The following is a 17,014-nucleotide window of genomic DNA, read 5'->3' on the forward strand; positions in this document are numbered from 1 at the left end:
CAGGATATAATTATAATATCTGCAGGTACCACCATAAGTAACAGCTAGAGTTTAGTAACTGGCTAAGAAAAGATAATTCCAAGTCTTATTTCAATAAAGATTAAAACACCAATGTTTTGAAAAGTAGAAAGTATTACAGAATGACTTTTCATACTAGTAGCTGAATATCTGGGGGTTTCTGTATACAAGAGCAGGAAGAGAAATCTTTAGGTAGGCATGATCCATACCAGTCAGAAAATCTGTTCCTGAGAAATGAGGTTTTAAATACACAAAGTATTTCTTCACCAAAGAGCCATAGAGTAGGCCACACTTCAGATCTCTCACCTGTATTTTTAAACCATTTGATGTTTTAGCAAGCCACATGTAGCAGAGTAGCCTGCAAAGAGTAGATGCTCGATAAATACTGTCAAATTGATAACAGAATCCTCTCTAACCAGAACCCAAAGAAAAACAAAGACCCCCCCAAAGAGAAAGAAGAAACTAAAAGTAACAGAGCACCAGTATCCAAAAATATTCTGCATTTTATTTATTTATTGTCTCATTCTCCCAAAGAATGAAGTAAACTCCACGAGCAGGGACTGTGTCTGGCTTGTTTCATCCAGGAATCTAGAACATAACACACAGTAGTGTCTCTATAAATAATTTTTTAAATGAATGGCTTAAGAGTTAAGGGCACTTATGAGCTTTGAGGACAGACTTGAGCTCCAGTCCTGGCACGTATCTAACAGCAGGGTAACTCTAAGAGTTATTGAGCTTCTCTGATAACAGTACTTAGCTCATTCGTCACCAGCCTGAGCACAGTGAGACCCCGTCTCTAGAGACAAGAAACAAAAAAAAAAAGACAAGAAAAAACAAAAAACAAAAAACACCACCACACAAAGCCATAAAACCCAGCAGGGCATGGTGGCACCTGTAGTCCCAGCTACCCCGGGGGGCTGAGGCAGGAGGACCCCCCACAGTCCAGGGCCTGGAGCCTGCGGTGACTACAGTCGCTGCACTCTACCCGGGGACACCCAGTGACACTGTCTCAACAACAATAAAAAAAACAGTATTTACCTCAGAGATTTTGTGATTGTACAAAGATAATGAACATAAATTACCCAGCAGATCATAATCCGATTCTAATTACCGAGTGTACAGCATGGATGCCAGACACTGTTCTAACGACCGTGAGTTACATAATCTGATCTTCACCAACCCTCTAGGAGGGGTGTGCGATTATTATTCCCGCTTTCACCGTCAAGGTGAGCGAGACAGCGGCTAAGCAGCCCGCCCAAGTCCGCACAGCAGAAACCCCTTTCCAACCCACTCTGGCCCCACGGTCCTGTCCGTGAGCAACGTGCTGCAATTCCACTCCTTAAACCCTCAAAATGTAAGCTTTTATAGCATTATAATAACAATCACTGGGGGGGGGGGAGAGGCCCTTCCTCTTCTCCCCGACGACAGCTGTGGAATGATCTCCTCAGGGAGAACTGAGAGGATGAGACACATACCCAGTCAGGCGGTTTCGGATAGTTTCGATGCCCGTCAGCGTCTCCCTCAGGGGCAAGGGCTCTGGCCATGAAGTCGCCCACGTGCAGTTGGCGCCTGCCCCAGGTGAGCACCCCCCCAGGTGCGTCCCCCCACGGCCCCAGGTGCGCCCCCACGGGCCCGGGGGCGGGGCCCGCCACGGAGCATGCGCGGCCGCCGCCTTCTGCGCGCGCTCCGAGAGCAGCGAGGGTCGGACCGTCGGGTAGGAACGCGGAGTCGGGTGCATTTCTGAACTTCTTTTTCAAACGTTTCTGTTGTTTGATTTACTGTAAGGAGTATATGACTTTTGTAATTTTAAAAAGCATCTAATGGAGGAAAAACAAAAACAGTCTGTTGAGTCAGGCACCACCAACCTTAACATGTCTCGGGCTTGTCTGGAATCACCTCACCAAATATTGCATATGGAGCCCCGGGCAGCCAGCTTTCTGGCCACTTACCTTGACAGTGGAAGGGCTTTTACAGTGGTGAACTGCCTGCTGCTTGCAACAAAATTGTTAGTCGGTACTTTGCACGCGACATACACAGTCCACGGTTTCTCCTGGATAAAGGGTAGGACGGCGTTACCGACAACTCTCCGTACGCCGAAACGGTAGTAAGAGATTTATACTAAACTCATTTAATGATGAGCTACTATGCATGACACGCAATCAAAGGTTTTTTAGGTTTTCTCTGAAATCATTTTCCTGTTGCTCGTGTGTCGCATAATTTACATTTTGTATTTCAGAATCATTCTAATTAAAAAAGGATTTAAGCCTGGCACGGTGGCTCATGCTTGTAATCCTAGCACTTTGGGAAGCTGGAGTGGGAGGATCACTTGAGGCCTGGAGCTTCAGACCAGCATGGGCACGTAGTGAGACTCTGTCTCTACAAAACAGTAGAAAATTTAGCTGGGCGTGGTGGTACACACCTGTACTTAGCTAGTGGAGAGGCTAAGGGAGGAGGATAGCTTGAGCCCAGGAGATGACGACGCCACTGCACTGTAGCCTGGGCAAGAGAGCAAGACCCTGCCTCCACAAAAAAAAAAAAAAAAAAGGATTGTAGACACCTGTTTCCCACCACTTTCAGTTTTTAAGAAAATTATTTCTACTTTTATATCATCATAATCATATATATGTCCTTATTAGCACTTAATTCACTCTAGTAAATTCCTTTCTGCTTAAAATAGCCAGATTGGTTTCTGTTCACCACCCCCAAGTAAAATTTCTGTCACTCTCCTTTTTATTCTTTCTACATCTTAATTTTAGAGTTTCTCCATGTTTCTCTCAGCTCTCTCTCAGTATATTTTTCTCTTAGTCTTAGCAAATTATCATCGTAAAGTGTAGAGCACACTGTTCTTGTAGGCAAACCTCAGCTCTTCTCGCAAGCTATATGACTGTAGACCAATAACTTAATCTCTCATACCTCTGTTTCTTCATCAGTAAAATAAAGAACTCCCAAGATTATAATAATGAAATAAGATTAGTGCCTTACCATGTCAAGAGGTCCTATGATATAAATATGAATTAGATTTTCTGTCTCTGAGAAATCAACCTTTAACCAGGAAGATTTAGAATCAGGCTCTCCCAACCACTGTATACCCACAGCCTCAATGTCAGGGTGTGATTTGGACTCAGACTCCTGAATTCTCTCAAGTTCTAACTCAAGACAGATTTGCAGCATTTGCCTTGGAGCTGCAATATAGCCATCTTGGACCTCTTTGTGAGTGGTCAGGACCCCAGATCTAAGTCAGGGATATGAGGCAGATGTGTAGAAGGTCTGTGTCTACTGCTTAAGTTCCATATGTAGATACATCCCACTGGATCAAGAGAAGAGCAATGCTTTGATATAAAAAGGTGAAAGGGGGATACATGAATATATATATAGAGAGAGAGGTGACTGGCATTTGGCATATAAGACAGAGATTTCCCACTTGTGTCTTTCTCCTAAGAGACATGGTGGATTCTGCCCTTTCAACACAGAGGAACATGTCAAAGATGGGGTATCAGTAGCCAGCCAACTCACTTGAAAGTCCAACCAGTATCCAGTGCACCAGATAAAGTTCTTCCTGTATCTCAGGAAGGAAATGGAACTTAAAATATATCAACATAGTTAAGCAAAAAAAAAATCAAAAGACTTGTTGACTATTTCTAGAAGGAAAGTCTAGGGCTGCAAATAGAACAACAGCAACAAAAGTCTTCCAAATAAAGAATTCTGGAAGGTATGATTACCTAGTTGTAGCAATTCTTGATCTTAGAATCTTGATTAATCCTCATCTATTCACTCAAAAAATACCAAAGAATTATTAATAGTTCCAGGCATACTATATTCCAGGCTAATGACATATTAGCGAATAAGATAAAGTGTCCATCTTCATGAATCTTACATTCTTGTGAGGAAGAGCACCAATAAACCCATAAAGAAGCAAATAATTTCACGTAAATGTTAAAAATATACAGGGTAAAGAAACAAAGTAGTTAGGTAGGTTAGTTGGGGAAAATATTTTTGAAAAGCAACATTTGAGCAGAGACCTAAATGTGTGGAAGAATAGATCCTGCAAAGATCCAAGGGAAGAGTGGCCCATGCTTTGGAGTGGAAATGAGTTTATTATGCCCCAAAAACAGCAAGAAGGCAATTGGGGTGGAAGTGGAGAGAGAGAGGAAGAGAGCAGAAGAAAGGATCCTACAGGCAAAAACTATTCTGTGGTGATAGAGGTCACAATCGGGCTTATTTTGGGAAGAAGGTAGAAATTGACTAAGGGCAGCTGTTGGAAATGTTCTATACCTTGATATAGGGTGATTACATGAGTCAATTTTTATATGGAAAAATTCATCAAGTTATATACTTAATATTTGTACACTTATACACACGTAACCTACTTATATGCTTTCTATAAAAATATATAGTTGGCTACAGATATAATTTATAACTCAATAAAAGTAAATAAATTGAAAACAATAATAATGGCCATAACTTATGAGTAACTAAGTTCTCCCAAGAAGACAAAATACTTAAAAAGCAAGTGCCAGGACATTCTGGCTCACCTACACGTTTTTCTGAAGATATCTCATCATACATATATATGAACAACCAATTCCAAGTATCTGTACAATTATACTTAGGTCCAGGAGTGATATTCAAATGATTTATTTTTGATTCATCAGCACTAGTTAATCAGAATGGACACCCGTGCACTACCCAAACATCTACTCTGTCTTTTATGAAGATGATAAAAGAATCCACTGAAGAAACTGGAATTCACACCCAGAAATGAAAACTTTCCATAATTTGCAATACATAGTTCTATATAACAAACTATGAAGTTTATATGGCGGGTTCAAATGTATGCAGACTGTCTCTAGGATATGTTATGTAGTCTTAGCCATAACGCTGTGCCTCCTTTGCACCAAAGATAGCACTAATAAGTTTTTGAATTTCCTTATTAGTAAGCCTTAGCCTTTTCTTGCATTTGCTTGAATATATATTTTTCTTGAAAGGGATGAAGAATTTTGGAACATGGAATGAAATTTTATAGTGAGTTAAATTGTCGAAGGGACCAGAACTTTAAAAAAATAGTAAGATCAAACAAGTTATATACGTATGAGATTATAACCTGATAGAACATAGATTCAAACAAGTATCACAGGTTTGCAATGTCATATCTTTGTATTTTTAAAAAATGATGAAAAACTGTTCCATTTTGCTCCTCAGGGCTAATAGTCTAGTTTTCATAACTTGGAGTGGGCCTAGAAAATTTGGAATGTTCAGATAATATTAATATGATAATAAAGGGTTAATACATGGATTAGCACTTCCAGGATTAATGGATGCTTCATAAAACTTACCATTTTTATAAATTTTGAGTAACTGTTTAAGATAATTTAATTTTTGCCTAAAAGAAAGTGTTTTTGTTCCTTTTCTAAACAACTAGTAATGAAGTGATTGTACATTTTTATGTTAAAATTTTAGCTTAAAATCTTTCCTTCAGAGGGGATTACATCTTCTATTAGGTTATACTTTTGATGATCACAATCTTTTCTAGGAAGAATATTTTCTCTTAACCTAAACTAGGTACTTAGCTAGAAGCTTCTAACCCATGAATAGGTTAGCCCATGATTATCCAACCCAAGTATGGTTAGAAATTAATTGAGTTCACCTTAGATACTGCATAAGGAATTCAAAATGCATTGTAAACCACTACCATTCAGTTGCTGAATAATACTGTTTTTCTTGTATTTCCTCAATGATTATGTACCTACTTTTAGTAGTTATTTGTTAGTTATTTGTATTACAGCCCTTGTAATCAAGTTGTATCAGTTTGAAGGATAGGGAAACATCGCACCTACCTTGACCATTGGTCAAGTTCAATAGAATCATAAAGGTAGAAGGAATTTTAGTGATCCAGTATTCATTCACTGTAACAGATGCATGAGCTGTGATGAACAGTGACCAAGTGATTCTCTATGGCTTTGATTTATTTCACATAGTCCTGGAAAGATTTATGTATGTCTAAATCAAACCTGCCTTTTTGTGAGCAAAATCTGTTTTCCTATTTTCCTGTCTTCAGGGTACACAGATATATAGAAACTTTACTCTTTGTTGTTCAGGAATTTTTTAAAAAATGTTTTTGAAGGCCAGGTGCAGTGGCTCACACCTTCAGTCCTAGCATTTGGGGGGCCAAGGCTGGAGGATTTCTTGAGGCCAGGAGTTCAAGACCAGCCTGAGCAACAGTGAGACCCCACCTCTACAAAAAATAGAAAAATTAGCCAGGCGTGGTGGTACACACCTGTAGTCCCAGCTACTCGGGAGGATGAGGCAGGACAATCACTTGAGCCCAGGAGTTTGAGGTTGCAATGAGCTATGATGACACCACTGCACTCTAGCCCAGGCAACAGAGAGAGACCCTGTCTCAAAAAACAAAACAGAACAAAACAAATGTATTTAAGTACAGTTTAGGTAAACCTCCTGAAGTCAATGCCACTTAGGTTCTCTATACTCCAATACCCATTTTAAGTAGCTAAATTATTCTGTTGCCTTTCACTTGATCATCTCTCCTCAAATGCTTTGATGTAAAGGAAAATAACTAGAGGATTATTAACCTACAATATTTAACATATTCCAAACATAATCATTTCTTTGGTTAGGTGTTTTTGGTTGGTTGGTTAAGGAGGAAAGAATGCATACCTGTGTGTTTGCACATTTTGAGTCCTACTTGCTTATGAGATCACAATCAGATATAATATGTTTTAACATAATAGTTTCTAGGCAATATAATTTAGAAGAAAAAAAACATGGTTTCTGGAATCATACATTAGGGGTTTATATTTTAGCTGAACCATTTACTAGCTAAGAGAATTTGGCCAAGTTACTTAACCTCTCCTGGTTTCTTTTCCTCACCTATAAAGTTTGGATCATGATAGTGTTGAAAGGATTACCTAAATTAATACATGAAATACTTAGAACAGCACTGACTCACAGAAGTACACAATAAGGTAGCTGTTCATCATCATGACGTTATTGTACACATAACACATTGACACATTTAGGCTCTTAATACATTTCCTAATTGGAAACCAAAACTCATGCCTGAAACACAACAAAGAAAAAACAACCGGCTGGGCATGGTGGCGCACGCCTGTAATCCTAGCACTTTGGAAGGCCAGGCAAGAGGATTGCTTGAGGCCAGTAGTTCGAGACTAGCCTGAGCAACATACAAAGACCCTGTGTCAAAAAAAAGAAAAGAAAAGAAAAGGAAGAAATTACAACAAATCTCTTTTTTATCGTGGAAGGTCTGACTCCACAACCTGTCCCTTAATACAAACACCAAATTTACTTGGGTAACTTTCACCATTTCCAGTTTTTCCCTTATAGTTTCACAATATAATCCAGGGATTATATAAGTATCTTCATTTCAATTATTTTTGAAATTCACTAATTCAGGAGATTTCTTGCCCACCTCTCGTTTTCAAAAGGAAAAGAACTCAAACAAACTGAACAACCAGACTCACTGAAAATCAGTTTTCTTTACACTTTTCCCTCCTAGTCTATCATCTTTTTGTTGTAAGAAGGGGCCGTTCGCCATCACTGAAGGGCTTCTAGGTGACATGGAGACGTCAGTAAAATTAATATTTCTAAGTCAAATAATGAAACTTCTAACAAATAGGAGTAATTTGCAGTTTTTCATTTGTCTACATTTGAAGGTACAAAAACATGTAATTTTTTAAAAGCATGTAATAAAATTATTTTTAAGTATTCTAGGTGAAAAGAACAAAATGAGAATTAGCCTAAAATTTAACAACTGTCAACAGTTAAAATCTGAAAACAAGAGGTGTAATATGAGTTTAGAATCTGTGTATATTTAGATTCTTTGCAAACATCTTTGTTTTCCCCTTGTTGTTTCTCATTTTTGTGCCATGACTTCCATGATAGTAAGGCCTGTCCTTCCACACTCCACAGAGTTTCTGCAATTGCTGCTATCAGTCCCATTCAATGCTGGGAATGAGATATGCAAGTATGGGCACCTATAGAATTTAAGGGGAGATTTCTTTATTTTTTATTCAAAGTACTGACAAGATTTTTTTAAATGTATTTGGGAGAAACTGCTAATTAAAAACATAATCCTGATATCAATTCTAAAATAACTTCTTTTTAAATTCTATTTCCCCAACAAACAAAATATTTTCCCCCAGCTTTTCTTACAATATCCTACTTTTACTGATTTATCTTAGACCTGTCAAACCTTTAGAAACAAGTTCTGAACTGAAACTTATTATTAAAATTAAAAGTGTTTAAGGATTTCTGCATATAGAATCAAATGAAAAATAAACCACCAATCCTGAAGGTACTCATCTGAAGTTTGCATTACTGTGCTTATCTCTGTGTTCTGTTGACTCACATACTCCCCTTATACAATTTTCTCTAAACACATTTTGAAAAGAAAATGAAGTGTCTTTACCAAATAATTTCTCTACACTCCCCCACATTCACATTTTTGTTTAAATTAGCCAATATGGCTGCCAGAACAACGTTGCATCTAGAGATAAAAATCAGTTTTCCATTCAGAAGCCATAGGATAGAATAAAGCAAATTAGTTTTAAAGAAAGAAGAAACCATTTCATCTCGGTATTAGCTAAATTATTTGATAACTAACATTCACACTATATGCCACAAACTCTATCTCACTCAATAATATATTTTAGTGTTATCTGCATTAAGTAAAATTTTAGAGCATTCACTAACCAAAATATTGTAATAAATTATAGTAAAAGTCTGCTCCTTTGAAGATGTTTAACGGTAAGATAATTTCCATAATATATAATAGATAGCTATACACAGAAATGCCTGAGGACACTGGAGGAATCAAACTTTTCAAGATATTTCTTTCTCCAGACTCCATGATTAGCCACACATACAAAGGTCAAGGCAGCATTTGAAGATCCTTCCACTGACAACATCTGAAATTGAGAAAGGGGTGTGGCTAAGCACAGCGATGACTGTTGTGAAAATTGTGTTGCTTTCTCGTATTTCACATACCTACAGCCACAGCGATTCTAGAAATCAGGCTAATTACCACCTTTGCCCTCTTACTCAGCTTTTATGGGTCATCTGATTTTTCTTTCCATCCTTCAGAGAGATGTGTTAAGCCAGGCAATTTTACTGCAGATTGTCCCTGTGCACATATAATTTGAAGAAGACTGAAAAGCTTTATTCTCTTTAACTATTTGGTTTCATTTCATAGAACGAAAGTGAAACGACTAAACAGTTTTTTGTTTGGTTTTATTTTGGCAAATTTTATAATTGAAAGTGTAAAACCAATCAATGACAGCTCTGGTTAAAATTTATGGCTGAGAAATATCCCAAAGGAGTGATTTCTGAGGAATAATATGCAACCTTCAATTTACTTTATCACAGCTGGATATGAAGTTAAATCCCCGGCTGGAATTTAACCACCCAGAACCAAGCACCAGATGGCTTATCTGCACCTCAACCCAACAGCTGTGTCCTGATATGCACAGCTGGTCTTCACATTTGAATGACAGTATTTAAATGATAACATTATGTAATGTAGAAAAATGTGTTTGGGTAACACGGGTCCTGAAAACTAGATCGCACAGTTGCTCTTAATAGCGAATGCACAGCCTCATCGGCTAGTTCGCATTCCTTCTATTTGTGTGGATGGGTCTTGGCTGGAGATAAGAGTCTAGTGCCACATGGAAACATTCCAGTGCCATTCATATTGTACTGCTGTCTGTCCATAATGGCTCTCCTGGGTGCTTACCATGTTAGATTTTACTTCACAGGAAAATAAGCACAAGATAGTTTCCATCATGAAGCAGGAGACTTTTAGAATTTTGTGGTAATTAATAGATATTACATTCTGCCAACTGGAGGAGTTAAGAGGTACTTGGTGAAAAGCAGCTGCTATAGAAATTCTTCAGCATTTTGAGATATCATTACTCATTTCTTAGTTTAATCACAAATATCACCAGATCAACAAACATAACAAAATGAATACCAAAATTCAGCACTTTAAATTTAAAAAACTCCACGAAGGACAACTCTCAAGGAAAATATATTTGAGTACATTTCACACAGGAATGAAAAATTTGACGTATTTCAAATGTGAGATTCACATTTGAACAAATGTGCAAGGATTTAATAAAATATATAGTGTCAAGTTTTCTATTTTCACCATTTGACAGAGATTCCCTATGCTGCTGCTTAAACTTTAAATATGCACTACCCGAGTGATACAAAGAAAACATACCTTCAGTATATATCCAAAAGTGTAGTGGATATGAGGAAAAAACATTATAGTTTATAGTAAGGAGACCTGGATATATTATCTCATCCCTCCTTTTAGTAACTGTGAGTTTGGTCATGTCAGTTCCTTCACCAGCAAAATGAAAGCCATAGATGAGATTACATGCGTGAATATGGTCTGTCAACTGCTATGAAACAGAAGAAAGTGGTGTGACCATTACTGCTGCTGCCTGGTTCTCTTGGAGACTCAGTAAACAGTACTCCTCTTCCCTACTAGTTCTGAGTAAACTGAAACATAAAATCAAGGAGTGGCATAAGAGGCCTGAAGATCACTTCCACAATTAATAAAGGCTAAGTCAGAGGCTATCCCTTACTTTGAGAGTGAAATGGACTTCCTAGCATTAAATCCCAGAACTAGACAGACTTAGCCAGTCATGACAAAGCAAGAGCAAAGAACCTACTCACTGTGAACAGCTCAGGCTCAAGGGGAAAAGGGTCAAAGATGAACCTCGAATGCCACCCAGTTTAGTCTTTCCAAATTTTTCAAAGGCACCCAAAATAAGGAAGTAGAGAGACAGAGGGTTCAATTAATACTCTCAACATGAAATGAAATATAAGGAGTTGAGAAAAGTGGCTTCCCCTAACATTCCTCAGCTTTTTGTTCTCTTGCTCCAGCTGAATTAAACAGGAATGTTTGGTCAACCAGGATGTATATGGCTCTCCTCTTTGGAGGAAGATAGCATAATGGAGCATGAGAGTCCTGCTCCTGCTTTTATGAAGCTACTCTCTTAATAACAGCATTCACTTCTGTAAAGTATTTTCCTGAGACCACTGTGGGCAATATAGATTTTCCCTTCATAAGGCTCAGAAATGTGTTAAGGGTAGTACATTAATTAAATCTACTTCAAGGTTACTCTGTAACCAAAGACAAAAACTTAGTCCTTATCCCATTTTTCACCCTAAGTTGTGTCTAGTCACACTGTCCATTATAACTAACAAAAGCTTGGTGCTTTTCCTGTCTCTGAAGCCACATACCCAGGCGATAACCAAGTCCTGCAGAATCTTCCTTCAAAACCACTTCTCATCACTTCACCACAAGCACCCCATCCCAGCAATTCCAGTAAGCTGCTTTATCTTCCTCCATGGCTTCTACTGCTATTTAACATACTACATTATTTGTTCAGTAGTTTAGATAAGTTTTATCAGAGTAGGAATTTTGTCTTTGTTCACTACTATATCCAGAATACATAAAAACATTTTGGGCACACAGTAGGCAATCAAATAATTGAGTGGAGGGGAGGGGAGGAGAGGAGAGGAGAGAGGAAGGAAGGGACAGGAGAAAAAGAAGTAAAACAGGAAGAAAGATGGAAAGCAACAATGGTTGGGGTTTCTAAGGCCAAGGCCACCATAGTGTGTAAGATCCCCTTCCTCAATTTGTGGATTGAACCTACCTTTGAAGCCTAGGATATGACAGTCAGTGGTATGTGAAAGGGGCTGTTATCATTTATTACAACCTCCTTATTTTCCAACTCTCTAGTGCGGACTTTGCCATTATCAGCAATACCAATAGATTTCCCAGCAACCAACCAGATTCCCTCCACAAAGGGGGATAATTCTTACTTTTTATGTTATAATTTAGGTGCTTTAAAATGATATGGGAGAAATGAAAGAGACTGTGATTAACTAGGCTTGAACTCCTGACCTCAAGCGATCCTCCCGCCTCAGCCTCCCAGAATGCTAGGATTACAGGTGTGAACCACCACACTCAGTGAGACTGTGATTAATTAGGATTCAGCAATTATCAGGCTATTTGATTTCAAATGGTCTTCATTCATGTCCACAATCTTTTTTGTTCAATTATTGTCAATCCCTCTGACATGCTCCACAGTGTAACTTCTCAAATCCTTCACCAATTTCTAGTCACCAATCCCATTCCAAACCTGTTACAATCTAGGCAGATGACTTTTACTACTCTTAGAGAAGATTATTAGGCACTTTAATCCCCCATTTTCCTTTAATCTCTTATTCTCAAAAATAACCATCTTTTTATACCAGAGGGAGAACTGCCATATTCTTTTCAATCTCTCATTGAGCACCAGAGTCATAATTCTGACATTGAATGAGATCTAAGTAACATTGGTTCAAACTCCAAATTTATACTATGATGAAGTTCAAAGTCCTTTAAAAAATTTCTAGAAATTTACATAAGTCTTAAATATTCAAGGTCATCTAGGTATCTGAGCTCCTATTTCTGTATAAGCTGTTCCTATTATATTCCACTGATGGCCCAGATTTAAAAAAAAAAATGTTGTATTATAGACTTTCTTGAGAAAGCCAAGTGGCATCATTCTGACCAATGAGAATAAAGTATTATTCTGTTGGGAGTGTCTGGGAATGCTTTTGCTTGCCTGATGCAAAGGGAAAGATGTGGCTGATACCAGGCCTTTCTTCTTCCTTTCCCTGGTTGAATGTGGATGTATGTCAGGAGCAATAGTAGCCATCTTGTGACTATAAGGTAACAAATAAGGTCCGACATTTAGAGCTGCTGAACCATTGCCAGCAGCATTCTACTTCTTGTTAGGTGCAAAAAAAGTAAATCTTTACTGCTTCAAACCACCATTAAGTTCTGTTATTTGCAACTGAAAGCTGATACAAAATTTCAGAGTTACAGTTATCATAACTTCAAACCTATGAAATTCAAGGAGTTTAAAGATTTATGAGCCTGTGTGGTGGCAAGCATCTGTAGTACCCAGCTACTGAGGAGGCAGGAATACCGCTTGAGCCCAGGAGTTAAAGACTGCAGTGAGCTATGATCGCGCCTATGAGTAGCCTCTGCACTCCAGCCTGAGCAACACGGCGATTCCATCTCTAAAGAAAAAAAAAAAAAATCACAATCTAGGCTTTCACTCTAAGAGCCATCGACTACTTAGGGCACCTAAACTACTGAGTGCCATCAGACACCTGGGTTACACGTAAAAGCTAGTGGGTTCACAGCTACTAGTTCTGTACCCAGTATAAAAATCAAAAAGAGTAGAAAGGTTGAACAGCTCCTTCCTCATATTCAGAGCTCACCTGATACCAATTTCTCAAACCATCTGATTCCCCAAATTGTCCTGAATTTGGAGACCTGCTTAATTTCTAAATCTGCCCTGACTCTTCAGAAACCTTAGTGTTAACAACAGTGCTCATCCACCTGAGTTCTGTAAGAATCCTAAATTCCTAATATTGACCTTCACCCATGATCAAGCATGCTATTTTAATTGCTACAGACTATCATATAAACTAAATGTAATATCTGACAGGTTAATTCTGAAAAATTCTTCATATACAAAGACCCAAAATTTTAAAGGCAACAGAAATCAATAGTTAAGTTCTTATGCAGTCATAAATGAATTTTATACATCCATTAAAACTCTTATGTTACCTGCACGCAGATGTTTACAACAGCTTTAGTCTACTATATAATCTTGGTCTTTATAAGTCACAAAGATGACTTTTAAAGGTTAAAAAGTCAAAAAAGTTTGTGATTTGAATCTTCTATTGATTTGACAAATGGTTTTGGGGTCATGACCCAGAAAAATTATTTCAGAAAGGAAGAATACTCTCTTTTCTCATTTAGAGAATAATAAGATGACACTTATTTCTGTATAATGACTCTAATTACATCCAGAATGTACGATCAGGTAATAACATCAAGTGTTCCCAGATTAATGTGAAACTGGATTTAAATTAGAAACACAGTACCACAATGCTCTAACATCAGCAAAAATCATTAGTTTGTGAAACTGACAAGAGCAAATGCCAATCAAGTAACTAGCCTATATTTAGATAACCCAAGTAATAGTTCAGTGGGGAGTTTTGAAAAAGAAATTATTTCCATGCCAAGTCACGCTTACAGCTTTGAACAAGTAGCAAAACATGGGCATGTTTCTCAAATGGATTTCACAGCATCAATGCAAAAGCCAGAGGGGATGGCTTAGTTTTTTAAGCCTCAGAATTGAAATACTAGACTCCCTGCAACTACAGCGTTAAATCCTCTGTGGAACCACAGCTTCAAATGCTATCAGGAGAGACTCAACTCTTCATCCGTCTGAGACTGGTAAATTGAAAGCCATCAAGTTTAGAGGAAATGGAGGGGAGCCTGGAGCTGCCCAAAACTCCCTCCCAGCCCCCAACACACACACACAATGCGCGCACACACAAGGGAAGACTTTATTTGTAACATCATTTAAGTTTCCATTTGAGGCTTTCTCCTTGTTAAGACTTGAAGATGCTGTTTTTAAGACATCCAGAAATCTCACAACCCTGCCATGCACCATGTTTATAAACATTTAAACCAAATTTTTAGACACCTCAAAGTAGACTGCAAAAATTATTTTTAACTCCCATTTAATACAGTCAAGGAAATTCTAAGTGCCTACTTTAAAAGGCTTTACAGGTATCTGGCCAACTCTTTATCATTCCTGTGGAAATTTCTCAAATCTTAAATTGATTTCTTTTTGCAGCTTCATATGTTTCTGGACTTCCCCCTCCCTGATACTTGGTAAATGCCAATTAAAACAATAGAATTTTAATTTGCCTAGTACTCTACCTCTCTCTCACATCTCCTAAAAGCTTATTTCACAAAGCTTTGTAAAGAAAGAAAGAACACTATTATTACCTCCATTTTATAGATGAGAAAAGTGTGGCTCAGGAAGAATACTGAGTTAACCACAGCTGATAGTAGTCACCCTTACCTTTAAAATCCGGGTCCTCAGAATCCTTCTTAAGTATTGCTAGTTATGTAAGTTCTATTTAGGAACATAAACGTTTTACCAAAAAAATTGTGTAATGCATTCTAAATTTAAATTTTTATACCTAGGTCTTTTGATTTATCAGTAACACGACATACTTCTATCGTTATGTGTAATTAATGATTTTAAAGGATGGAAAATTAGAGAGGATACTGGGAAAACTGTGGACCATTTTCTAAAGGTCTACTGTGTGTTAGCAGATGTCCCTTTTCATTTAATTTACCTCAAAATAAAGCAGAAGGACCCAGTTATATTTAGGCCCAAATGAAAACTTAAGTGAGAGTAACATGAGGTTACTTCCAGGACTAAAACACAAACTATTCTTTAAGTTTAAAGAAAAATTAATCCAGAAGGAACCCAGACGAATTTAACTTCTTTAAGACACAGCTAGAGAAATGAAAGTTTAGGCAAACTGGAGAGTAGACCCAGTGGGTATATTAATAGCCACTAAGAGGACACCAAATAGGATACATTCTTTTGGGATTACATGTTAATTATTTTAAATACAGATGTCCACGGGAAAGTTGACATATTTAGACTTTCTCTCCAACCTTCCCACTATCGTATAATTTAGCTGTTTTCTTCTAACCAATAGATGAGGTGAACTTCTCTGACGGAATTTTGATTTCGAGTAAGGAGAGAGAATTTTGGAGAAAGGAATGGACATAGGCAGTAAGAGTTCAGGCTCTTTCATCCAGAAGAAACACTAATACCTTAAAAACTAGGAAGAGGCTACAGAGATAATGGACACTGAAATCAATTTTCATGTATTCTATTTAAAATTTTTGCTAAAGGCATGTCCCAGTTCCTTAGGCTGCATAAATAATATTCAGCTCAGGTGCTAAGGAAAATTAATACAGAGTACAATTGTTAGGTTTCGGTCTTAAACTCTAGCTTCTTGGTGTGCTCATGGTCAAAGAATGACCAAACACGCCAAAGGTAGGCAAGCCCGAAAATGAGGTTTACTGCACAGAGAAAGGTAGGATTGTAGGGCAAGAGAAAGATAAAGGTTTACAGAACATGGTACATACGTCACATATGAAGACCCGACCCATGGTAGCAGCACAGCAGGCAAAAGGAACGGCAAAAACCAACGTTGTGGCCCACGCCTTATTTTATAAGGCCTAGATGGGGCCCACCCTCATGGTTCAGAGGTCACGTGGAACCACTTTGATTGGACAGTTGGGAGTCACATGACCTGAGCCTTAACTATGCTTGTGGGTTCTAGGTACACTTCTGGACTCTATGATACCGATGCCGCTTGGCCTGTGGACTAGAGAGTCCTTTGCATTCTGTTGCAGCTGGGGCCAAGTTCTGATGGCCGATCGTAGAGTATTCCCTCCTCCCCCAGGTGTGGAGAATTAGGGTGGGGTAGGACCAAGATGGAGGCAACAGCACCCACTTTCATCCGTAGGAGACCCAGCATCCTTCACTATCTACCTAACACAACGTGTGTTTTTCTTGCTTTCTCATCATTTCCCCTGTCTTTCAGATTACACCTGGCATTAGCTTATCTTGATTATCCCATCACAAATGACTTGTTCCTCCTCCAAAATCCCACAGAAGGAACTTACAACATTTCTCTTCAATTACACCTAACTTTAATAGCCCTTCCCTGCCTTGGGATAATTCTTCTATTATGCTGTTTATAAGGCTATCTTATGCTGTTTAAATTATGTAATTTCCTAGCAGTAAGGAAGGTTTTCTAAGGCCCACAACTCCTACATAGTTCATATTTTAAAAGTCTGAATAGATTTACAGATGTTCTTAAAAATTATTTGTGTTGTCTTCCTTTGGCAACATGGGCAGGCATGCCAGAATCCCAAAAGAGATTGGTTCGCCCTGGCACAACTGCCCAGCAACTATCAAAATAAGCAGCCTCTACCATGCATGTAAAGTCTCCATTCATCCTTTTATTCAAACATTTGTTTAGCACTTAATAGTGCCAGACA

The sequence above is a fragment of the Lemur catta genome, chromosome 5 (genome assembly GCF_020740605.2).
Source record: "Lemur catta isolate mLemCat1 chromosome 5, mLemCat1.pri, whole genome shotgun sequence".
Classification (NCBI taxonomy): Eukaryota; Metazoa; Chordata; class Mammalia; order Primates; family Lemuridae; genus Lemur; species Lemur catta.